At 38.4% G+C, this 26,058-nt stretch overlaps 1 long non-coding RNA gene across 2 annotated transcripts in view; it reads left to right on the top strand.

Annotated features, from left to right (window-relative positions):
* The window catches only part of LOC149236781 (uncharacterized), a 47,013-nt gene extending 21,098 nt beyond the window's left edge, over positions 1-25,915 (top strand). Inside the window, exons 4-7 of one of the 2 annotated variants that reach the window (XR_016268443.1) lie at positions 24,035-24,110; positions 24,841-24,908; positions 25,011-25,257; positions 25,818-25,915. This is a non-coding gene — a long non-coding RNA (uncharacterized LOC149236781). Of the gene's footprint in view, positions 1-24,034; positions 24,111-24,840; positions 24,909-25,010; positions 25,258-25,638 lie in introns of both variants that reach the window. The other variant, XR_016268442.1, reaches the window with a different exon arrangement.
* Positions 25,916-26,058: the final 143 nt, after the last annotated feature.

Here is a 26,058-nt window from a genome sequence, read left to right as displayed (position 1 = left end):
CTTTAAGAGTTTAACATTACCATGAACTGCATATCAACACTAGGGCAAACAAATGTAAGAGATCTACATTAGAAAAAAAAAATTAAAAAACAAATGTTTTTTTGGGGGAAATGTGGCCCGTACGGCCGGAAACGCGTTTCCAGGCCGTACGGTATGAGGAAACGCGTTTCGTTTCGTTTCCCCTGGCGAAACGCCCCCTAGGGCCACGTTTCCTGCAACTTAGAGTAAAACTGATGGCCACATGGGTTTTTCCCCAATCACCCTTATCTTGGTTATGGTTCACAATTAACAAACTGGCCTCTGTTCCTATCGGAATTGTAAATCCATAGGATTTACACAAAAATACTATTGGCACTTTAGTAAATGGGGAAACTGTGTTTTCAACTCAAAATATACTATCGGCGGGGATTTTGTTCCAAAGGAACAAAATACACTATTGACACTTATAATCATTGTCACGGCTTACAAAAATGCTTTGTGTAAATTCCGAAGAATTACACCATCAGCACGGTAATAGTCAAAGTATTGCATTATACGCAATATACACTATTGGCCCCTTTCAATGCTCTTCCTCCGATGCGATAACACATGGTGTTATCGGAGATCGCAATCGGTGACTCCACTGTTCCAAAGGCCTGACTCTTTTCGCTCCCACCTTGCGATGTGATAACAATTGTAGACTCGATAACTTATTAAAGTCTCCCTATAGCATTTGGGCTCTAGTAGTGTCACGCTATAGGAGTTCGGTGCTTTAAATGGTCTTTCGCTCCACTTGAGGTCCTGCGATGCGATATTGGTTCGGACTCGATATGGGTATGAAACAAATCTAATAGAATTTCAGGTCCAAAACTATACTCTGGCTAAGTGAATTTTTCGATTTCTCTGTGTAAAACAGAGTTTTATCTACGAGACTTAACAATGCATTTAAGAAGCTTGCGCTCGCCGATATGAAGGGAAAACTCCCCAACGAGTCTAATATTAAGAGTTAATTGAAAAACAACAATTGAATCTCCATTAATACACGCGGAATCACACAACCAGAGGACTGATACGTGTATAAAATACCAATTAACAGTCAATAATCAAACGCAGAGAGATATTTTTTTTCTTCAAATGATAATGCTTCTGGCCCTCTCGCTGTAGAGCGTCCTGTTATTTTATTTATAATTAATAGATAGAGCCTTCTCGACCATTATCCTTTACAAAAACATGGCTTTTACATAAGTGATTTAAAGCAATAAAGCTACTACAACTTTTATAAAGCGACTTATTACAACTTGATCTTTGTTCTAATTTTATCATTATCCTAAGCTAGAAAAGCATGAAAATTTGTTGGCTAAAGGACCCCACTCCCTTGCCTGTAGATTTTTTTTGGATTTTTGGAATATGTTTGAAGATTTTTCCCTCTAAGTCACATGCTTCTGCATCAGACTCTCGAGGACAAAATTCTTCATGGGCTCCTGTCCATGACTTCATCTACAAAACTGCCTAGTTTTTGTAGCATATCTTCTGTAACCCAAGTAGCTTCAGTAGTTGGCTGTCCCTTCCATTTTACCAAATACTGGAAGTACTCTCGTCCCCTTGTCTTCTTAAACACCTTCTTGTCTAGAATTCTTTCTGGCTGCAACTCCTTTGCTGTGGGTAACTGTTTTACCCAGTCAATCTCTTGGTTCTCTTGATCTGGTGCTGTATCATCTGCATTTTCACCTTCATACTTGTACAGGTCTGTAACATTAAAAAATGGTGATATTCCAACATCATGGGGTAACTCAATCTCATATGCATTTGCAGAAAACTTTCTTAACACTCTGTATGGTCCAATTTTCTTGAATTTCAGTTTGTTATACTCCCTCTTTGGAAACCTCTCCTTTCTGAGATGTGCTAAAACCAAATCGCCAACTTCAAAGTTCACCTCTCTTCTTCTTATGCCTGCTCTGGTTTTATACTTGATGTTGCTATCCTGCAGTTTCTGCTTCACTTGTTCATGTATTGCTTGCATTTCTGAAACAAAATCTTCATCCTCTGCACTTCTCATCTCTTCTTTTCCCAAATTTCTTAATTCAGATATTCCTCTTGGATGCATTCCATAAACAATATGGAATGGACTCTACTCCTGTTAGCTGAGTCATTATATGCATACTCAGCTTGTGCTAACACTTGATCCCATTGCTTTGGATATTCTGTAGTAAGGCTCCTTAAAAAATTGCCTAAACTCCTGTTCACCACTTCAGTCTGTCCATCAGTTTGTGGATGATAGGCAGAACTGAAACTTAATTTAGTTCCCAGCTTCTTCCATAATGTCCTCCAGAAATGTCCAACAAATTTGGAATCCCTGTCTGAGACAATACTTTTGGGCAACCCATGCAATCTTACAATCTCCTTAGAAAACAAATTAGCAATGTGAGAAGCATCACTAGTTTTATAACATGCAATAAAGTGTGCCATTTTTGAAAATCTGTCCACTACAACAAAAATTGAATCATTACCTCTTTGAGTCTTTGGTAAGCCCAACACAAAATCCATACTTACCATATCCCAAGGCCTATCTGGAATTGGTAATTGGATATACAAACCTGTGTTTTGGCTCCTTCCCTTTGCATATTGACAAATTTTGCAAGTTTTCACATACTTCTCCACTGTAGATTTCATTTTTGGCCAGAAATAAAATCTGTTTAGCTGTTCATAGGTCTTCTCTATGCCAAAATGTCCTGCAAGTCCTCCACTATGCTTTTCTTTAATTACATTCTCCCTCATTGAACATTTTGGTATGCACAGCTGATTTTTCTTAAACAACAGTCCATCTTGTAAGAAGTAATCCAACCATCTACTCCTATCCGTCAAAACAAGATTTTTACAAGCCTCAAATGCCTCTTTAAAATCTGAATCAGTCTCATACAATTCTTTAAGAAAATCAAAACCCAACACTTGGATTTGACTCTCTTGAAATAATACATTCCTCCTACTTAAGACATCTCCAAATTTATTTGATTGGCCATTTATATGCTTCAAAACAAAATGGAAACCTTGGAGATACTCTATCCATTTAGCATGTTTCTGGCTGAGCTTTGGCTACTGCATTATAAACTGTGGTGCATGGTTATCTAAATAAAGGATAAATTCTTTTGACATTAAATAATGCCTCCATTATTTTAATGACTACACAACTGTGTAGAACTCCTTGTCATAAGAAGAATACTTCCTCTTTGAATCATTCAACTTTTCACTAAAATAGGCTATTGGTCTATCTTCCTGGCTTAAAACACCTCCAATTGCTTCTCCACTGGCATCACACTTCACTTGAAAAGGTTTGTTAAAATCAGGTAGAACCAAAATAGGGTTTTTAGTAATTTTCTTCTTTAACAGCTGAAAATTCTTCTTTGCTTCAGCAGTCCATCTAAATGGCTGTTTGTCCTTCTTTATGGTCTCAATAATAGGTGCATCTATCTTACTAAAATTCTTGATGAATTTTCTATAAAAGCTAGCAAGACCATGAAAACTCCTTACCTCAAAAACACTCTTGGGTGAAGGCCACTCCATAATTGCTTTGATCTTCTCTGGATCCATCTTCAGCCCTTCACTAGAAATAACAAAACCCAAGTACACTAGCTCTTCTTTCACTTCTTCAAATTCAGCAATAATTTCTCTTGCTGCAGCCTTTGCAAAACATAATTTAGATTTCTTACATGCTCCTCCTTAGACCTGCTGTAAACTAACATATCGTCCAAATATACTATTACAAACTTACCAATGAACTCTTTAAGAACTTTATTCATTAGTCTCATAAATGTACTTAATGCATTTGACAACCCAAAAGGCATTACTCTCCACTCATACAATCCTCATTTGTCTTAAAAGTAGTTTTCCACTCATCACCTTCTCTTATTCTTATCTGATGATACCCACTTTTAAGATATAGTTTTGAAAAATACTTTGCTCCACTCAAGCAATCCATTAAATCTTCAATTCTAGGCAAAGGAAATCTGTACCTGATTGTGATTTTATTAATGGCTCTTGAATTTGTACACATTCCCTAGCCTCCATCTTTCTTTGGACTTGGCACCATTGGTACTGTGCAAGGACTCAAGCTTTCTCTAATCAGCCCTTTGTCAAACAATTCTTGCACTTGCTTTCTAACTTCTTCATTTTCTGTAGGAGTCATTCTGTAAGCTGCTTTGTTAGGTAGACTTGCTCCAGGAATCAAATCTATATGATGGCTAATTCTTCCAATGGGTGGCAACTCATTTGGCAAATCATCAACAATAATGTCACAATATTTCTCCAACATTTCTTGAATTTCAATGGGTAAATCAGAAACTTTAGTAGAAGTCATTATTACCTTGGGCTGGAAAATTACAACAAAATTTACCTCATTTTCTTCAATTTGCTTCAAGTATTCCTTTTCTCCAAGTAACAGAGTTTTTGGATCAGTCTTCTTCCCTGGTACATCTTCTTCTTGCAGAGGCAGCAACGTATGATTGACACCATCCTTTCCAAACTTGTAGGTGTTTCTTTTTCCATCATGCATGGCTCCTCTGTCATATTGCCAAGGTCTTCCAAGCAATATGTGACACACATCCATTGGCATCACATCACATACAATTTTATCTTTATACTTGCCCACCTGAAATTCCACTTCACACTATTCATTTACCAACAATTGATGTCCCTTTGGCAACCATGACACCTTGTAAGGTGTTGGATGTTTCATTGTTTTCAAGTTCAATTTCTCCACCACTTCTGTAGAGACCAAATTATCAGTGCTGCCACTATCAATGATCATTTGGCAACATTTCCCTTGGACTTTACACACTGTCCTAAATAAAGTCTTTCTTTGTGATGGTTCAACCACCTCCTTTGCTGGCTTGAGAAAAACTTTATTAATTACCAAAGATTCTCCTCTCTCTGGTATATTTTCTTCTTCTGTCACTATTGCTGCTGGTGCTTCTCCCTCAGCTTGAGCAACAATGACATTCCTCTGATTTGTTTTTGCATTCTCTGGGCACTCAAAAGCTTTGTGTCCCAGTTTGTTACATCTGTAACATCTTATTTTTCTGCCTCTTCCTCTAGAAAAACTCCCTCTGCCTCTTGCACCACCTCATGTGGGTGCATGCCGGGTTGAGCTGCTACTAGCTCCATCTTTAGGTGCTGTAGATCTTCCTCTACCACCTTGACTTCCCCTTCCTCGGAAAGTACCTCTCCCTCTAGCAGACTGCTTCCTCATGAGTTTTTCTTCAGCTTTTAGTGCTATCTGATAAGCTTCCTCTACTGTTTTAGGAGACAGTAGACTTATCTCATCTTGAATGCCCATCCTAAGACCATTCATATATCTAGCCACCTTCTCATCTGTATCCTGGGCTTCTCCAGCTCTTATGCTTACCTTGTAGAACTCCTCTGTGTATTCTTTCACTGTCAAAGATCTCTGTCTAAGATTTTGCATTTTTCTGAACAAGGTTGGCTGATAATTACTCGGGAGAAACTTACTTCTTAGTTTTGCTACTATCTTGCTCCAATTCTTGATTGGTTGCTTGCCAAGTCTCTTCCTTTCTGCCTGTACACCATCCCACCAAAGCGCTGCATGGCCTTTTAGCTTGGTGCCAACAAACTTCACTCTCTTCTCATCTTCTGTTTCTTCATAATCAAAGAATTTCTCCATGCCATTAATCCAGTCTATCAATTCTTTTGGATTCAGTCCTCCTTCATATATTGATACCTCTGTCTTTGGCCTGGCTGTGGATCTCAACATTGACTGAAAGAACCTCATCTCAGGAGTAACTGTTACAGCTTCCTCCTCTGCAGCTTCAACTTTAGGTTCACTAACATCTCCATCATCTGTGTTCCTGCCTGTTGTTAATGCATCCAATCTAGCTTGCATTTGTTGCACAACTTCCATTACTTCAGTGTTTGCAACAGGCTGTCCTCTTCCACCACGTCCTCGTCCTCTTCCAAATCTGAAAGCCATAGTAACTTTCCTTCTCCTGCTTCTGAGATTCAATCCAATGTCAGCTGACTACTCTGATACCACTAATGGTGGCCTGGGTGCAGGCGATATGGACAACCTCTCAAATCTGGCTATAAATTCTTCAATTTCAGGCTGAATCTCCCTTTCTTCTTCTGATTGCGTATCAGTCATCTAACAGTAAAACTGACGACCACATGGGTTTTTCCCCAATCACCCCTATCTTGGTTATGGTTCACAATTAATAAACTGTTCTTTGTTCCTATCGGAACTATAAATCCATAGGATTTACACAAAAATACTGTCGACGCTTTAATAAATGGAGAAACTATGTTTTCAACGCAAAATACACTATCGGCGGGGATTTTGTTCCAAAGGAACAAAATACACTATTGGCGGGGATTTTGTTCCAAAGGAACAAAATACACTATCGATGCTTTTAATCACAGTCACGGCTTATAAACAGGCTTTGTGTAAATTCCGAAGAATTACACTATCGGCATGGTAATAGTTAAAGTATTGCATTATATGCAATATACATTATCGGCCCCTTTCAATGCTCATTCTCCGATGCGATAACACATGGTGTTATCGGAGATCGCAATCGGTGACTCCATTGTTCCAAAGGCCTGACTCTTTCTGCTCCCACCTTGCGAGGCAATAACAATTGCGGACCCAATAACTTATTAAAGTCTCCCTATAGCGTTTTGGCTCAGGTAGTGTCGCGCTATCGGAGTTCGATGCTTTAAATGGTCTTTCGCTCCACTTGAGGTCCTGCGATGCAATATTGGTTCGGCCCCGATATGCGTATGAACCAAATCTAATAGAATTTCAAGTCCAATATTGGTTCGGCCCCGATATGCGTATGAACCAAATCTAATAGAATTTCAAGTCCAAAACTATACTTTGGCTAAGTGAATTTTTCGATTTCTCTGAGTAAAACAAAGTTTTATCTGCAGGAATTAACAATGCATTTAAGAAGCTTGCGGTCGCCGATATGAAGGGAAAACTCCCCAATAGGTCTTATATTAAGAGTTAATTGAAAAACAACAATTGAATCTCCATTAATACACACATAATCACACAGAACCAGGACTGATACGTGTATAAAATACCAATTAACAGAGAGTTAATAATCAGATGCAGAGAGAGATTTTTTTTTCTTCAAATGATAATGCTTCCGGTCCGCTCGCTCTAGAGTGTCCTGTTATTTTATTTATAATTAATAGATATAGCCTTCTCGGCCATTATCCTTTACAAAAACATGGCTTTTACATAAGTGATTTAAAGCAATAAAGCTACTACATCTTTTATAAAGCGACTTATTACAACTTGATCTTTATTCTTAATTTTATCATTATCCTAAGCTAGAAAAGTATGAAAATTTGCTGGCTAAAGGACCCCACTCCCTTGCCTGTAGATTTTTTTTTGGATTTTTAGAATATGTGTGAAGATTTTTCCCTCTAAGTCACATGCTCCTGCATCACAAGACAAGAGGACACAAGATGTGGCGCTAGCCAGGGACAAACCCCAATGTGGGGAAACCCTTGATCAATTCTTCTTATATGTTCTTCAATAGTTCAACAGAGAGAGAGAGAGAGATGGTACTTTGACTTATCTAGATAAGAGCATAAATCATCTCTAAGAAGATGATACATGAGATCAGTTGAAGACATGCTGCTTCAACTGATTCTCCAAGGTGACTCCTTCACCTATTGTTATGCTGCATTTTGTCATCATGTTGCACCTCACCGTGCTGCACCATGCTGCACCCATCATCACTATGCTGCATCTCATCATGCTTCATTAATCATGATTGTACCCATCACTGTACTGCATTATGTGCCATTGCTGCACCATGTTGCCATACTGACCTATGTGCTGGTTGCACCTTGCTTGCTTGTTGTCCTTAGCATGCTTGTTAGCTGTCCCTTCCATGCTAGCTGTACCAATACATGCTTGCTGCACTAAGTATCATGTTGCTATCCCAATATTAGTTTGTTGTCCCTTGCATGCTTGGTGTACTTGTTGCTAAGGGCATACAACTGTCTCGATGTTAGTTAGTTGTCCCTTGCATGTTGTTCTCTTCCGAGGCAGATGCTCCGGCTAAAACCCCGGATAAACACTCCGACAACTCCTTAGCTCCAATCTACCCCGGATAAACACTCCGACAGCTCCTTAGCTCCAATCTGCCCCATGAAAAACCCCAACGTCAACCTCTAGGGACTACGTTAGCCTTTTCTGCCCGTTGCGTCAGCTTCCCCGGCAGTTCCCGACAGTTTCGGTTATTCGCGGCAGTTTCGGCGTCTACCCTCTGCATTAGCTTTCTTGGCAGTTCTAGCTTCTACCCTTTGCGTCAGCTTTCCTGGCTATTCCGGTAGTTCCCGACAGTTCCAGTTGTTTCCGACAGTTCCGGCTTCTGCCCTCTACGTCAACTTTCTTGGCTGTTTCGGCAGTTCCTTGCAGTTCCAGGTTCTGCCCTCTGCGTCAGCTTTCTTGGTAGTTCCGACAGTTCCCTGCAGTTCCGGCTTTTGTCTTTTGTGTCAGCTTTCTTGGCTGTTCCAATAGTTCCCGGCAGTTCCGGCTTCTGCCCTCTGCGTTAGCTTTCCTGGCTGTTTTGGCAGTTCTCGGCAGTTCCGGCTTCTGCCCTCTAGATTAGTGCAGCGTTATCCCTTAGGATCACTCCTCCTACTAAAACCCAAAGACAAGTAAAGAGGAAGAGATCCCAAGTGTGTTGAAATGACTTGAAGGCCACCTCTATTTATACTAAAATGTCGAGCACAAGTGGGGTTTATTTGGTTGCTGGCCGACTTTGACGAATTGTCCCATAACACAAATAAATTCATATCTCCATGAATACTTATTGGAATCGGATGATCTTTATATCAATCCTACACCTCTCGATGAGAGGGATCAAAAAAAATATCAACTTCGGTCCCAACAGTGATATTCTATAATTCAAAAATAGTAAGATTCATATTTCTGATACAACTAATATCAAGACAACATCTTTTGACTTAGAATTCCATGAATAACTAATTTCTTTTTGATTTCAACCATTTTGGAGAACTAGCCTAATATTTGTATGTCATTTACTCTTATAAGAACTATACTACCTAAAGATAATATAAAGACAATACGATGAATAACTTTCTTTCCATGTACAGGTTGATGGTTATAATATAAATTTTATGGTTCTAGCAACTTACTTTATGTACATCTGAGATGTCTCATCTGCTTATCTTTCACTGCTTGCATGCATGAATATCAAAAGCTATAGATGTGTAAGAACCTCAGTCATTGTGGGCAAGAAGGGTAATCTTGGGATACATGGTAGTCACCTCAATCAACAAGCTGGTAGAATTGGTATATAATACCTGCTTCTTTAGGACTCAAAATATGACCAAGGGACATAAGCCCGAGGGTGTATAGGATGTCCAAATCACGCTCACCGTAGCGGTTTGGCCATATGGGAACAAACAGTATCCCACTATGCATATTGGAAAGAGGAACAAAGCCCTAATCCGTTAAATGATAACTCTCTCTGACAAAAAACTCAATCCTGAAATCAAATTTTATTAGTGCCCTTATGAAGAGAAGGCAAAGCAAACAACCAATATTTCGGAAGTAAAGTATTGTCTTCTATCCAACATGTCCACATGAAGATCAACACCAAAAGTGTGTGCTTTCTTTCTAGGCCATTGATAATTTGTCAATATTCAATAGTGAATCTATTTTCAAGTTGAAAAGTATTAATGCCACATGCAAAAAAATTTTCCAGGCACTTATGCATTTGGCTAACAAATTTTGTTGAACATTTGTCATGCATCTGGCTCATAGATTTTGTTGAGCACTTGTTGTGCATCCTCCAATCTGCCATATATGGGTATAGATGCTTACAAGTTTGGCATTGAGAGAGACACTATGACCAAAACCTGTATTGAGCACAATGTTATCAGAACCGAACCGGTGATTGAACTGGAAAACCCTGTGGACCGGGAATCGAAAAAAAACCTGTTGACCAAAAACACATAAAATATTCATATTTTAAAGAAGAACATATACATGCATGTGCATCCATATGAATCCAAACCATTTATACACAAATATGCAAAATTTCTAGTTTATATAACAAGTAATAGTGCATATAACCAAAAGCACTTAGTGCAAAACATTAAGAAGCAGGCTCGAATGAATAGTGTGAATGAAATAGAGGGGGTGGGTGTGTTTAAATAAGTTTGTGAAGGGGGGGGGAGAGTGGTAGGTTTTTTTTTACCTGGGCCACAGGTTGTGTAATGACCCTAGTCACCTTGCATAACATGTAGATGGTCTTGGTCAAGATACATTCATGTATATAATGTAAAGGTTGTCTCGGTCACCCTGTACTTGTATGGTTATTGTAAATATTTACTTATTTACCATATATATATATACATATTGAAAATAATAAATGTACTTATGTTTGTATGGGCATCTTATCGTATGTTCTAAAGTTTATTTATAAGGTTTGTGGATAGGTTTACGAAATTTGTACAAGATAATTCCTCCCATTGGTAGGGGTGGACGCTAGTGAAGTCTTTGTATAACACAAACATTGTCGACTTCTCCTAAGCACTCAAACGATGGATTACATTAATATTACATTTATGTTATATGGATGATATTACTTTCAAATCATGGGTTATGTTAGGATGATATTTCCAAGGACGTTGCACAAACACTGAAGAATGGAGAACCCACAGATATTTGCAGAAATTCTGGCACATGACCTTTTGGGCGCAACTTGTCGATTCTAGAGCAAGCTCTGGATCAAGGGCAGATCGCAGCCAAGGAGGAAAGGAGGTGCCAAATGGCAGAAAAATGGATTGGCCAGCAAAACAAATCGGTAGTGACGAGGATAAGGGGGTATCTCTGGTTGGTCCAGAGGGAGAGGGACCCTAAGCAACCACTGACAAAGACCGAATAGTAGAAAAGAGCGAAAAGGAAAAGAAAGGAGGGGGAGGGAAGAACGACGGTGGGCAATGATTGGGATATAGAGGCCGAGACACAGTCCCTGCGCCTGGGGGTTAAAGCCAAGGAGGACTGCAACCCAAAGGAAAAAAACGATAGCCAGGTAATCAACAAATAATTTCGCTACTCCCTGTGCCATGTTTTCTTAAGGAGGTGTGCTTGGGTGAAGCTACCTGTAAGCCGAATTTGCAGTGACTTTGATCCCTTGTTTCGTTTATACGGTCACTGTGTCCATTTTTATTTCTATTTATTTTCATTGCTGCAATTACTTGCGATTTTGGTTGGAAAAACGACTATTAGTAAGGCTGTGTGTTTCAGCTTATCACTATGTAGTTGCACATGTTCATAATTGCGTTTGCTGAGCATTGCTTTGGTGGTTAAAACAAAAAATAAAATAAAAATAAAGAAAAGAGAAAACTATTGTCAATAAGACTCTGTTTGCCAGCTCCTCACCTTGCAAACCTTGTGGTAGCCCACGTACATGTTGGGGATGGCTTCTTTATGAAGGCCTGTGGAGAATGCTACAAATTGCATTTCTATGGTCTGTATTCCACTAGCATTTGACCTAAAGAGTTGTGGCACTCTTATATTGAAATAGGCACGCTAGGGCAATCACAGTTTGGGGATAATGTTGTGATACACATAGTCATGGAAACCAGTCTCTAAAATCTATAAATTAACTGACGGTGGAGGCTCTAACCTCTGAAGTCCCTCAGTGGCTAACCGGTGGAGTCAGTGGCTGCCTTGGACTAGCCTCCCTTGACCAAAGTACTCAGATTGCAGTAGAGTTGCTATAACAGCAGATGTAGGGGTGGAGGAAAATCTTTGGATTCCCTGAATTGTACGAGGGTGGAAGTATTCACTTCTGGATTCCCTCATTGGCTGGTGGGTGGAGGTGACCCACCTCTGGAGTCCCTGGACTGGCTTGAATCTGTGTGCTTTAATACCATGAGGGTGGAGAGTTGGCCTCTGGAATCCCTCATGGCTATTGGGTGGAGGTACGCCTCTGGAATCCCTGGGACAAGTGAGGGTGGAGAATGGTCTCTGGAGTCCCTCATGGCTATTGGGTGGAGGTACATCTCTGGAATCCCTGGGACAAGTGAGGGTGGAGAATGGTCTCTGGAATCTCTCATGGCTATTGGGTGGAGGAAGATTACTTCTGGAACCCCTGAACAAGCTTGTAACTGATTATTCATAGGCAAGAGGGGTGGAGGTGTGGACCACCTCTGGACTCCCCAGTGTGTTTGGTGGACTGGCCAATGGGACAGACTTAATATGCTAGGGGGTGACAGCTGCATTACTGGCAGACTGTCAATGGTTGGGAGGAGAGTTATGAGCCCGGTCCCCTGCCCATCCCAGGTCACACATTGTTGAGTGTTTTAATCACCAAGGTTGTTCAACACATCTAAAGGGTTCCAACTTACCTATCTGCACCAAGTTACAGGATGGCATGGATGACAAGTAGAAGTGGGTTATGCGTTGTTCTTTCCTAAAGGATTTATGGCCTAGTTGCATAATACTGGAAGCCATGAAATCCTGTGTCATATCACCTCTGCTATATCAACCTTTTGACTAGCTTATTAACTGAGGTCACTATGTCTCTATTCATAAGCTCTGATTGGTACAAGCTCAGCATTGCATTCGATTAATATAGTAGCCCTCACATGCACATAGTAAAGATGAGAAGCTGGTAATAATTTCGTTGTTGGCACTATGGCTCTATGCATAAGTCTGATTGGTATAAGCTCAGCATTGCATTCGATTAATATAGTAGCCCTCACATGCACATAGTAAAGATGAGAAGCTGGTAATAATTTCGTTGCTGGCTTCCTTTGCTAATTACACTATTATCCCGTGCATTCATAAGGTGTTGCAATGTTATGTATGCTGCCACCATAGCAATTTTTATTAGTTGCAAAAAGTGCCAATTGCTGATATGAATTTGCTGACCATGATAGGGTTAGTTTAACTATATGGTTACATAACACGCTGTCATTATTCTTGGTGTCATGTGGATCCAATCAACTCCACATTGAGTTTGACACGTGGTCACCTGAATTATGCAGCCCTTGTGTCCTCATTAAGCAAAATACATCTTTATAATATCAAGTTGCTACATACACTTACATGTAGGCACAACGTATGGTCACTGAATGTTTATGGTTAGGCATGGGGATATGTGTAGTCATTTATTTCAATATTGGGCATGAGATAGGGTGCAACCTTGGTCACGTTAATGGGTAGAATGTGGTGGGTTAACAGAAAAATGTTATGAGTACATAATCACAGGGAAAAGGCATTGTCACAAATACATACTGCTTATTGTGGTTGGATAATGTGTGCATGTAATCATTACTTAAACACAGGGCATGTTGTAACACACAGCCCTCTTGTTCCACCACTGACAACAAACCGTTGTGTAGCTTGATATAATGTGTAGTAACATGTGAATTGGGTCTTGCACTCTCTTTCCACTATTGAAAATTTTCCCTTCAAGCAAACGCTGCCTTGGCACCAATAGTAAAAGGGCCTACCTTACCTCGCTCCATTTGTTTAAAGTCTACCCCAACAAAGTATGTGTATCAGCCATAAGTTATGGTGGACTCTTCCTTACAGTTATCCACTGGTTGAGAGAGTTGGTGAGGTTCACCATATCAATCTATTGTTTCTGGTGCACCATATTAAATATGCCCCCTTTCTTTTGAGCCTTTTAGACATAAATTATTGGCCTTGTATTCATTCTTAAACTAGCTACAAATATCCTCCCCATTAAACATTGCAAATTTAAATAACCCGAGCTTTTTATTTATGTTGGATTTAAAGGAAATTGTGTTGGAATGGATCCAACGAGTGTTCTTCTGGTTTTGGTGACCTCAGAAACAAGCCCTGGCTGTAACTTAATCAACATTTGCTGGTTAGATCCCATATCTTACTCTTAGTCCAGGGATGTTTTAGCTGTAGCTTTCAGTATTTTCCATCAAATCAAAAGCAGTAAGATAGTGTTAGGAGAATCTGCTTTTAAGGTGAAACTTTCACTGTTTTTCATCAAATCAGAAGCAGGGAGACGATGGCAGAAGGATCTGCCTTTTGTTCTGATCAAAGTTCAAACAAATGCAGAGCTGGATAAAAGGTAAGAGCTTTAATACAATGGGATCTAGATCTGTGCAGCCGACCAGATATTAAATTATTATGTTGAATGCATTTGAAAATTTGAATTTAGACATGAATTTATGAGAATCCAATTTTATTATTTAAAAAAAAATGATTGTCACTCCTTGACTCTCGAAGGAGGATTGTTACAAGTGGTATCAGAGCCCACGTTTCAACACTGGGCCTCGGGGTGAAGATAATTAATATGTTAAAATAATCATACACATGTGGGGTTTTTTCAACAAAGAGCTTGCCATGCAGAACTATTCAACTTGGAAGGACCTTTACTTGGTCTTGGTATTATGATTAACGGAGTTCATAATAGGACTGTGACCATACTTAAGAATGAGGGTGGCAACAGGATATGCCATTTGGTATAGTAGGAAATATATTTGTGAATCCCAATTTTAATATAGCACTCCATGGATGGCTTTCCAATTCATGTATCACATCAATTTGTTCTATTTCTACGAAGGATTCCAGAATGGAATCAGGAGCACATGCTTCTAGATCAAATCGAACAGATTCTTAGTAAGGACTAGAACAGATTCTTAGCAAGGAGTAGAACCCGAGACAACTACAAACTTGTGCCAAACCTACAATACAAAATTCCAGCATGAAGAATTTCCATAACCAATACACTATGTAAGGGTGATACTTAGGCCCGAGAACAAGAATACATCTCCAAATTTCTTACCTCCAACAAGAATTAACGCTTCAACTGGATCTTATCCTAAAGATGGATGCAATTTTCTTAGAAGAACCTCCAAATGGGTTTGACATTAGCATCAAAAGTGCAGAGATATTTCTAGTGCCCAAATTAAGTTTCAAGTCCATTGTATCTGTGATACAAAAACTGGGTGCTATGTGAAAGGCATCGGTAACTTAATCCTAATGTGAAGATAAGGAAAACAAGTCGTTGTTCCCTCTGTTACCTAGATTGTAAAGCAGAATTGAACAAAATAATGTATATATCTTTGGTTAATAAACAGGTTTCCTGCCGTAGTGATTACGTGAAATCTACTACATTGATTGGAGCTGTAACAAGAGTGATTTTCATGATGATGTTGCCAAATCTAGCTCATGTAGCAGTAGTTATATAAGCTTTGAGAGGCCAACTGTAGACAGGAATCCTGAATGCTCAATTCTAACAGGGACAATGGCTGCCTGGTGCTGAGTGAAGGGTTGCAAACAATGCTTGATTTACTCTGGATACCCAGAGAAATAAAGGTGTGCTCTACAGGAAAGACTTCTTTTCCTGAAGTTACCTCAGTGGCTTCCAAAATGTATACAGGTGATCCCAAGCCAAGGACACATATTGTACCATTTTGCAATTCAAGTGCTTGTGTTCCATAACAATCCAACTGAATTCCTGGAGCAGTAATGACGCCAGGATCCTTTGCCAAAGAACTCCCAATCATCATTCTTTTAACATGAAAACAAATGAATGCCCTTAAAGAGAAGTGGATGCCCCATACTCAAAGCATGATCCCATATTAATTAATACAACGAGGGAATATCTTGACAAATAGTTTCATCTCCAGGCTGTCTGCTGCCAAGAAAAGTGCCTAGAATGGACCTTTTCCTACTGCAGCAAGTCTCTTTAGCAACTGTCATTCACTTCTTAGGGAAGGGCTACTCAAACATAATTAACAACCACAAATAATGGATTCCCCTGGAATATGTGCAAAATTCAAAGATTGTATAGAACAAACTATTACAAAATGAATCTAGAGTGAGGACAAGTGGCTATCATGAGTCATGGCTACTCAGAGATTGGGGTGCTGCTGTTCAGTACTGTAATATTCTCCTTATTTATCCTGGAAACCTGCATCCCTGATTTTAATTGAGGGCGTATGTTCTTGTACAAAACTGTACAAAACTGGGCTGCCTGCAGAGGCTTAGCCTCACCTTATGTCGTTGGCTTTCTTGTCCTCTTATATAAATAGAGGAACGAGAGAGCCCGCTTATACATCGTTTTGACCATATTATCTTAGAGACGAGTAGCACGTTGGACATGCTCCTTTTCTTGACACTCTTCATCACCATATCTTCCTGTCCTGGGATACTATGTCTTGGAGCAGTTCAAAGTTCCACCATAGATAGTATTTGATCCTAAAGGAGGCAAGGAAACTGTGATTGTGACAAACCCTAAAGGATCAGAAAGCATTGTTCTTTTAGCTCTTGTGAGAGAAGAACACTAGGTAGCAGTGAGGAAACATCCTGGACACTTCTGGAAGACAAAAAAAACAAACATAAAAATAAAAATAAAAATTTAGATGTATGTTTCAAGGAGGTATGCCCATGAGAATGGTGCCCTTAAAATAGCACAGAATGCAATTAGCGGCTTGTCAGTGACACTCATGCTGACCCTAAAGGAGATAATTGACCGAGTAGGTGTAGGATACAGACAATTGAAAAGCAAAAACATGCATTCAACAGGATTGAATGCCATAGCTAGACATCTGCATAATGGTTGTGGGAGTGATAATTCTGTATATATATATATATATATATATATATATATAACCATCATTTATTCTCATATAGTAAACTATGGCGCTGCTGATTCTAAACCTGTTTTGGGTGGGAAGAATATAGAAGCTTAGAATACAGCTAGCTGCATGAGAGAGACTTAGCCAGTTCTGCTACATTTTCTTCTGTAAATCCCATTTTCTCAAAAGCTCAACTAGCTCCAAAATCTCTTATAGCCTATATTAGCCCCTTAGAGCCCACCTATTCTCTCCATCCCAGAGGAGAACCAACTTCAGCATTCAGTCTCTTCTCAACACTTGGAAGAAGAATGACATCCCTATATACTTGCTGTTGTTTGTCAACAATTCCCAACAAACTAAGGAGGCCACTCTTAGCTTCCTTTCTCTTTTTGTTTAGTTTCTTACAGCAGCTTCACAGAGGCAGAGCTCTGATCCAGTTCCAATCAAGATGAAGTCTGGTTCATCTTTGCCAGAATTATCACTTATCATTTATCACATACCCACACCTTCTGGTGAACACAATTAAGTGGAATACAAAATGGAGTGTTTATCTTTATATAACAAACTCTAGACGAGTTTTTTTTAGTATTAAGAATAATTATTCATTCTGAATTATGCTTACCATTACTATCTGTCTTTATTTTAACCTTAGTCAACCCACGTTTTTTCCTTTCAGCAGAAGAGAGGACACTACAACACAATATGAAGGCCTCGTTTCATCAATTTTTCACACTGGACCCATCATAAACTTGGAAGTGGCATATACACGTAGGTTGGGTTCATTAAAATATCGTATGCATTCTGATGTATGGTTTTTGAGGTTGCAGTCGGTTCTGAATGATGATGCAGGTTTCTGTTTTCAACACAGTGTTCTGGTGATAGTAGTCTAACTGTTCAGATTGACTGATTGTTGGTTGATGTAGTTATTATTATAGAGTTTGAGCTTCAAAGTTTCTGATGGGTCCAGTGTGAAAATTTGATGAAATGAGGCCTTCATATTGTGTTCTTGTGTACCAAGAGCTAATCGAAGGGGAAGCTTGCAATTTTTCAATTTTTTTGTTTGCCATTGTTTACATGTTTTATTTTTATTTTTTTGTTTATTTATTATTCTAGTTTGAACATGGCCATGGTTTATGTTGTACTTGTTTCTTTTGTTTTGCATTTTTTCTGATTTCTTATAGTTTGGTCTTGGTCCATGTTGCGGGGGAGCGCCCCCCCCTTCGAACCCGCTCCTGAAGCGCGCTCCGGGCGGGAGCGGCTCGGGAGCGCGCTCCCTTAAAAAAATTTGCGCTCCCTGGTCTGTTAGGGAGCGACACAGGGAGCGATCGCTCCCGCGCTCCTAGAGCGATTTTTAATGCCCGGGAGCAATCGGGGAGCGATCGTTCCCTGATCGCTCCCGGACATTAAAAATCGCTCCGGGAGCGATTTGAGTCGGGCCGGGAGCGGCTCGGCGGAAAAAAAATCCGCCGGACCCAAAAAAATAAAAAAAATTAGATTTTTTTTTTGTTTTATAAGCCCAATGGGCCAAAAAACATTCATTATAACTTCATTGAGCAAGGTTTGGAGCTGGAGCAAGAGCAAAGGAGCGAAGAGCAAGTGCTGAGGAGCGAGGAGCAAGTGCCAAGGAGCGAGGAGCAAGCCTGCAGAAGTAACTTAGTAATCTAGTTAGTTTAGCTGGTTAGGTAGTTAATTTAGTTGATTTAATTTAGTTGTTTGAGTTTAACTGTTTAAAGATCATGTATTTAAATTAAATTAATTAATCCCAATAAATTAAATTAATTTGCAGATTCAAGAATCAAAACCCTACAAACATCAAACACCATGGACCTGGCGATATTTATTGGCATTTTCCTCTTCCTGGTCCCTTTTATGGTTATTATGGTGCTGGAGAGTAGGAAACGGAGGGGGCCCCAAATTGAAGAGGGGGATGAAGAAGCCGGAGAAAGTCAAATGGGTGAAAACCCCAGTGAGGAGGAGGTGGAGGAGGGTGAACATGACTCTCAAAAAACTAAACAAGACCAAACTCCATTGTGGAAATATGTTCACAGGGCTGAAACAGGGAGAGGGGGTGGAACCACTAAATTTCATTGCCCCCATTGCAACACTGATTACACAGGTTCATACACCCGTGTTAGAAGACACCTCTGCGAGAAAAGGCCATGGGATGGAGAGAAACAAATAGGAATCAAAACTTGTGCAGCGGTGTCAACGGCAGATAGAGCCAAATACATAAAGGAAGAGGAGGATGCCCAATACAGAACAAAAAGATCAAGGGGTTTCTTTGAACCAAACTCACAATCACAAAGAACTCCTTCAGCATCCTCCCAAGGTAGTGGATATGGACATGGAGGCACAGGGTCATCATCTTTAAGGCGTAGAACCGTATCAGATTTCCTTGATGAGGGGTGTAGGAATGATGTGGATTCAAAAGTTTACAGGTTTCTCTATGCATGTGGGATACCATTCAATGTTCTACGCTCACCTTATTGGCACGAAATGGTTTCTGCCATAAATGATGCCCCTAAAGGATACAAGAGCCCTGGGTATGACAAGGCAAGCACTGTTGGCCTTGATCATGAAAAAGCAAAAATATCACATTCTTTGAATAAAATGACAAGTTCTTGGATTGACAATGGGGTGTCCATTGTATCTGATGGATGGACAAATGTAAAAGGCAAGCCATTGATAAGTGTTCTTGCTGTGTCTGTTAGTGGTCCCATCTTTCTAGCTGCACATGATTACTCAGACAAGTTCAAGACCGCCATCAACATTGCAGAAGCATTACTTGAAACAATTGAGCGTATTGGCCCATAGAATGTCATCCAAGTCATCACTGATAACGCTCCTAATTGTAAGGCAGTGGGAGCAATTATTGAGGATAAATACCCGAACATATTTTGGTCTGGATGTTTGGTTCACACATTGAACCTTCTGTTGCATGATATTGTCAAAAACAAAAATGAACAATACCAATGGATTGGTAATTTGTACAAGAAAAGAAAACAAATGATAAAATTTATTACAAATCATAGCAATACCCATGGCCTTTTTCGCAGTCACTCGAGATTGGAGTTGCTGAAGATTGCGAGGACTAGATTTGGTAGCTATTACCTCACCTTCAGGCGCCTTTTGAAGGTAAGAGAGGCATTAGCTAGCATGGTATCAAGTCCACATTGGCAGGTGTTAAAGGAAAGGGCTACAAAAGTAGCTGACATGGCAGGTTTTGAAATGGTGGAGGAGGCCGCTCTTGATGGGTAGTTTTGGACAACTGTGAGGCAGGTATGGGATTTCACCAAGCCAATTTATCACATGATTCGGTTTGCAGATACAGACAAACCAGTGATTAGCGAGGTGTATGAGCAAATGGATACCATGTTGGGGGAAATAAAAGACATTGTTCATAATAGAGATCCCAACTTGTACAAACTGATTCATGATTGTGTGTGTGAATGGTGGAATAGGCTTAACCTTCCACTACATTGCTTGGCGTATATCCTTATGCCAAAATACTACTCTACATCTTGGTTGGGCCAACCTGCAGCAGGGGGTGGGGTTAGGACCAAACCCCATTTAGATCAAGAGGTAACTAAAGGATATCTGGAAGCATTAGAAAAGTTGGTGCCTGACAGGGAGGAATGTGCAGCTGTGCGCCTTGAAATAGGCAGATACTTCAGTGGCACTGGTTTGTATGGTAACTTCCATGCAATGGACGACAAAGATAAATTTGATTCTCTCACATGGTGGGAAACATATGGCGGCCACGGACTTTTGCCAAAATTGGCAAAAAAAGTTCTTTCACAGGTTGTAAATTCTTCTTCTGCAGAGAGGTGTTGGAGCACCTACAGTTATATACATAATGTGAAAAGAAACAGACTCAATGAAAACCGAGTAGAAAGCTTGGTTTATGTGCACTACAACTTGAGCTTGTTGAGTCATTATTGTGATCGGGCTAATGAGGATCCCACATATAAAATTTGGGACAATCATCCAGAGGATGACGATTTGGAGGATGGCATTGTACATATTGAAGAACTAGAAGAGGAACTTGTAAGGGATGAAAATGAAGCAGCAGCCATGCCACCTCCACCTCCACCTCCACCATCCAGTAGCAGTGCTCGAGGTCCGAGTCTTGTTCCTTTGCTGTCGCCACCTCCATCTACACTCTTGCGTGGAGGTTCTAGTTCTGGTCGTCGGTCTGTGCGGGAGACTCCTAGAAGACCACCACGACCTGCTTATACTCCTGGAGACTCTCGTGGCAAGGGCCACATGTAGATTTACAGTTTACTTGTCTTTTTTAGTTTCTATTAGACTTTAGTTTTCATAACTGTTGAGTTTTGAGTCCTTGACTCTTGACTCTTGACTCTTTCATATCATTATGATATTTTTTGTAAACATTATATCACTGTGACAATGAAAATTTGAAGTTTGAAGTTGGGCCTTGGCAATTATAACTCATTGGTAATGATTGTGAATTATGAATATGATGCTTTGTGAAAGACTAAAGTTGTTTCATTTCATCTCATTATTCATGTTTCATTTTATAAATTTTTAACATTTCATATCATGTTAACAATTAGAAGTTAGGACTTAGAAATATCTTCGATATTACTTCTTGTAATGGTTAAACTTGGCTTACAAGTACAACTTTGGTGATCAATGATGATAAATGTTATTGAATTTTCAATTTTGAAAGCTTGAAGTTGAAACTTTAATATTGAATTTGATGAATCATGATTTATAAGACTCAATATGTTGCAGTTGTAATATGTATTTTACTAACTTGTGGACATGGTTGATGACGATTATAATTTCTAGATGATTGATGTGATATGGTTCAATGATCAATTTATGTTTTTTTTTTTATGTTTTTTATGTCTATTTCATCATTCTACATGTTTTTGTTGACATATATGTTTCAAAAATTAAAAAATATAAAATATATATATATTTTTAAAAAATCGCTCCCGGATTTGCTCCCAAACCGGGAGCTTCTGAAAATGGTCGCTCCCGCTCCCGTTCCCGCTCCTGCTCCCGCTCCCAAGTAACATTGGTCTTGGTTTTGTTTATTGGGTGTGCGAAAGGATAGAAATGCAACCGGGAGAGGAAATGAAAGAGAAGAGATGCAGATTATCATTCATAAATGAAAGTGAATCACCTTAACTATACACAATGCACTTCACTCACAAATATGTTTTGTTCCTTTTTGACTCCATTTGCTTCTTTTTCAATTTATTATATGTTTTATATGTGGTCTCATATTCAACTATATTAATCTCACTTTGTGTAGTGAGCGACTACAGTTGTTGTATAGTGGCAACGATATATTCTTTTGTCATGGCTTCAGGGTAGTATGATCTTGTTAATGAGTGTGAGGTTTGAAATTGTTCGAGAACTTTGATACAAAACAAAGGGAAAAGTTATACTGGGGTTCACATTTTTAAGGCTTATTGTTCATGGTTGTTGCTGTTATGACATTAGCTTAGGGCGAGAATGTGTGTGTATGATTAATTTATTTTTATGTATAGTTGTTATTCACTCTTTCCTGGTTTATTCGTGATCTCATATATAATATTATTTTGTGTAGTGAATGACTATAGTGGCAATGTTTGGGATTGGTTAGTGGAGAACATACTTTAGGCAATGCAGATGAAACATAGAGGATGGGTGAGTCATGTGGTTTTTCAAGGAAATAATATTATATTTATTTGTTTGCACTACTATTTTTCCTTCTAGCATGGTTCTCAGGTAGTACTACTCAATTAGTGGTTTGAGATATATATCAAATGATATCTTTAAAATTGCATGCTTTCTTGCTCGACATCGCACACACTCCCACACAACATGCCCTATTGAGGAGGGTAAGGTCGGGCAATCACACGTATGAAGCCTTCAACCAATCAACCATGGTGTTAACAAACAATAGTACCACCTTGCGGACCTTAGGATTTTTTCAATATGTTGAGATATGCTTAGGTTCATTTTCCAAAAAAAAATCATTGTTTGTATTATTCCTAGTAGTACATCTAGTTTATGAAATTTATATTTTTTTAAAATATAACATGGAATATAATTGAAATTTAACTAAGTTCATGCCTTCAAACTCTCTAGTGTAACTATTATAAGAAATCTAATATTTTACCATGTATCTAATGCACATGGCTTGTTCCAATGAGCATGAATATGTAAAATATAAAATGGACTCTCCCCTTTTATATAGAACTCTCAAAAATAGGTGTGTTTCTTATTACGATTAATTATTGCATTCAACTCTCTAGTTTAACTTATATAACGATTCTAATATCTTATATTGTCTATGATGTAGATGGCTTATTCCAATGAACACAAGAAAGTGGAATGTAAAATAAAGTCTTCTTTGTTATAACACAAACTTTAAGGGGAGTTGCATTTCCTATTATGAATAATTATTGGTTTTAAAATATGCTTACCATTACTAATTGTGTGTGTATTTTAACTTTGTTTAGCCAATTTTTTCCCTTTCAGATGTAGAGAGCACATTGAAGGAGAGATGATGTGCGAAGGGGATGTTTGCAATTTTTTCTTTGTTCTTGTCTATGTATTTTGTTGAGTTTGAGCATGACCATGCTTTGTGTTGTGCTCATTTTTCCATGTTTTGGTTCTTTTTTTCTTGTTTTTTTAGTTTGGTCTTGGTTTCTTTTTTTGGGTGTTTGTACTCGTTTTCCTTTGTTTTTTTCCATATTTTTTATAGTTTGTTTTTGGTTTTGTTTATTGGGTGTAGAAAAGGAAATGAAGTAGACAGATAAAATGAAGGTTATTGTTCATAAATTAAGGTGAGTCAACATACTTATATGCAGTGCACTTCACTTAAAAGTATCTTTTGCTAATTTGTGGCTCCATTTGTTTGTTATTCAATTTATTATATGTTTTATCTATGCTCTCATAATCAACTACATTGATCTTATTTATGTAGTGAACAACTACAATCATACAATCTACGAAGGTGAATTAATCTTATTTATGTAGTGAACAACTACAATCATACAATCTATGAAGGTGAATTGGTGAATATGCATTAGACATTCTACAAATGTGGCACTGAGGATGGGTGGGCCATACTTTTCTTTTACAAGATACTATTGTCCTTTAATACCCTGAAATATTTGTTGTTTGCACAAAGATTTATCATTTTGTCTTGGTTTTGAGGTAGTATGATATGGTTCATGGGTGCGAGATTCAAGATTTTTCCTAGAACTTTGATATGAAAGAAATGGAAAAGTTATACTGGGGTTCCCATGTTCAGGGCTTATTGTTCATGATTGCCATTGCTATAATATTAGCTAAGGGAGGGTAGGTATGTGTATGGTTAATTCATTGCTCTGTGTATTTGTTATTTGAGCTCTCATGGTTTATTCATGATCTAATATATAAATCTTACTTTGTGCAGTGACTACATTTGTAGTGTTTGGGAGGGTCGAGTGGAGAAGATACTTTAGGCAATGTAGATGCAACACAGAGGATGAGTGAGTCATGTGGTTTTCCAACAAAATATTGTTATTATTATTTGTTTGCTTGACGTTTGCTCCTTCTAGCATGGTTCTCGAATAGTACCACTCTCTTAGTGGTTTGATAATTACATCAAATGGTATGTTTAAATTTATATGCTTTCTTGCTCCACATCACACACACACCCCCACACAATGTGCCCTAGAGAGGAGGATGGTAAGGTCGAGCAAGCAAGCATACTGACCCTTCAACTAATCGACCACTGTGATAATGGACAACACTATTGCCTTGTAACCCCCATGATTTTGGGTGTTCAATAAGTTTAAAATATGCTTAGATCTCTCTTACAAAAAAATATTTCTCTTATGATAACAATGGTTGCATTATTCCATGAAGAATAACATCTAGTTTTGAGAATTTATATATTTTTAGATATAACATGGAATATAAATGGTCTAGAATCAAGTTGGGTGTTAAGTTCATGCCTTCAACTTTTGTTAGAATTCTAATATTTTATTTTTTACTATAGAAGATGGATACATGAATACAAAATGTATTATCCCTCTTTATATAACAAAGCTCAAAGACAAGCATGTTTCATATTATGATTAATTATTGCATTCAATTATGTTTCACATTATGATTAATTATTGCATTCAATTATGTTTCACATTATGATTAATTATTGCATTCAATTCTCCAGTTCAACTTTATTGATTCTAATATCTTGTTATGTATCTATTGTAGATGTCTTGTTCTCGTGAGCACGAGTAAGCGAAATACAAAATGGAGTGTCTATCGTTACTCTAGAGGAGGTTTGTTTGCAATTATGAATAATTATTGGTTTTGAAATATGTTTACCATTACTATCTCTGTTTGTATTTTAATCTTATTAACCACACTTTTTTTCCTTTCAGCTAAGGAGAGGACACCGTAGTAGAGATAATGTGCAAAGGGGAAGTACTTTGTTGTCTACATGTTTTGTTTCTGTTGAGTTTGAGCATAGTCATGTTTCTTGTTGTACTCTTTAGTTTTGTTTTACATCTTTTTCTTATTTCTTGCAGGTTGGTCTTGGTTTTGTTTATTGGATGTGCAATAAGAAAGGAAGGCAACAAGGAGAGAAAATGAAATGGATAAGTTGGAGGTTATCATTCATAAATGAAGGTGAATCACCTTAACTATATGCAATGCATTTCACTCACAAGTACTTTTCGCCTTTTGCTTGCTTTTCAATTTATTATATGTTTTATATGTGGTTTCACACTCAACTATATTGATATTTCTTTGTGTAGTGAGTGACCACAATTGTATACTATGAAGGTCAAGGTGAAGGTACCCTAGACATTCTACCAACACAACTTGGATGATTGTTGAGACATATTTTTTCCTACATAAGAATATTGTCCTTTAATCGATTGAAATATTTGTTTTTTGCGAATCAATTTATCCTTTTGTCATGACTTCAAGATAGTATGATCTTGTTAATGGGTGTGAGGTTTGAGATTTTCCAGGAACTTTTATTCACATTGAGGTTCACATTTTCAGGGCTTATTGTTCATGGTTGTTGTTGCTATAACATTAGCCAAGGGTGAACAAGCATGTGTATGATTAATTTATCACTTCGTATATTTGTTATTCATTTTCCCTTGTGGTTTATTTGTGATCTCATATCAAATATTACTGTGCAGTGAGTGACTATAGTTGCAATGTTTGGAATGGTGTAGTGTATGTTTTCTTGCTCCACATCACATGTACACTTCAACACAACGTGCCTTGTAGAGGAGGTGGGTAAGGTCAACCAGGCAAGCATACTAACCCTTCAAACAATCAACCATCATGCTAAAGATGTTCAATATGTTTAGATATGTTTAGATTCCTTATTCAATATATTTAGATATGCTTAGATTCCTTTTCCGAAAAGTTTACATCTTATGAAAACATTGTTTCTATTACTTGTAATAGAAG

This window comes from Pinus tabuliformis, chromosome 8 (genome assembly GCF_031772625.1).
Source record: "Pinus tabuliformis cultivar Carrire ecotype Pingquan chromosome 8, CPIR1, whole genome shotgun sequence".
Classification (NCBI taxonomy): Eukaryota; Viridiplantae; Streptophyta; class Pinopsida; order Pinales; family Pinaceae; genus Pinus; species Pinus tabuliformis.
The sequence above is the reverse complement of the archived record's forward strand: the minus strand, read 5'-3'. Positions and strand labels throughout refer to the sequence as shown.